The sequence below is a fragment of the Panulirus ornatus genome, unplaced genomic scaffold, assembly GCF_036320965.1.
Source record: "Panulirus ornatus isolate Po-2019 unplaced genomic scaffold, ASM3632096v1 CTG_1173_pilon, whole genome shotgun sequence".
Lineage (NCBI taxonomy): Eukaryota > Metazoa > Arthropoda > Malacostraca > Decapoda > Palinuridae > Panulirus > Panulirus ornatus.
The window spans coordinates 14,195-15,396 of record NW_027264078.1 but is presented as its reverse complement, the minus strand read 5'-3'; positions in this window follow the sequence as shown (position 1 = coordinate 15,396).

Genomic DNA, 1,202 nt, shown 5'->3' with positions numbered 1-1,202 from the left:
AACAGAGTGAAGTTGAAGCACTAGTGTAGTGAAGATGAAACATCAATATAGTGAAGATGGCGGGATGCTGTAGAGGTTGTACACTGGGCAGAATTACCTCTTGTGGATAGTGTAATGTAGCTTGTAGTGGAAACATAATGACATCAATGATGGTGTGTGTGTGTGTGTGTGTGTGTGTGTGTTTGTGTGTGTGTGTGTGTGTATGTGTGTGTGTAGCGATACAAAGACTATATAAGAAAGACAGGAAAGCAGGAGTAATCTCGCGTGAGCAATGACTGCTTTAATTGTGCACGTTGTCAACAGCTGGTGGTACTAATTACCCTTGCGCTGTCTGGCTGTCTCTTTGTTGACGAAAACTTTACAGTGAGTTTTCAGTTTGAAAAAAGAGAAAAGAAAATAATCTAAAACTTGTTTTTCATGTTTTCCCCAAGGATAAAGTCTTGTACGGACGACTTGAGACAACTATGAGCAATAACATATATAGGTAACATTAAACACAATGTTAGGGACCAAATCAACTGGACGGTTTCATCAACAATCATGCCATATCAACCAGGACATATTTCATTCTTTAACATTAAAGCAACATATTTACATACATATCCTGTAATTGGTCCACGTAAGCCTAATGATCCTGATGAAGTAATTATGCAGATAAGAGATGATGGGAAATACTCTAACAATAATGAGCTTGAAAACAAAGTTAATTAGCATAAGTGACTCGTTAATAAGTAAGCTCAAGAATATTTTTTTCTTTAATTACAAAACTGTAGGTATTGGAGAAATATGGTATGTACTTCCTGATATCTAAAACCCTCGCCTTTGTCTTTGTTGAGTTTGTAGAAAAATGTGGTTGTTTGTTATCTATTTGCCTTGGATTTATCCCATCCTTGTTTTGCTGCAACATAATTTGATGTCTTACTTTATATTTCCATAGATTATTATATTTTTGAATGTTAGTACTTGTTTTATTGGTGTCATAAACTACATAATCTTATATAAGTGTACACTTTATTCATAATTTGCATATATTATTTTCTTCGCCTTTTATCTAATAATGTAAGTTGTAAAATCTATGATTTTAATCTCCTATTATACGTTAATCTGTTGTTGGATGGACAGCCTAGACTATATGTCATTTTCATGTATGAGAACTTCAATATTTTCTAGTTCTCTTTCTCTTTTCTTTACTTATATTATCT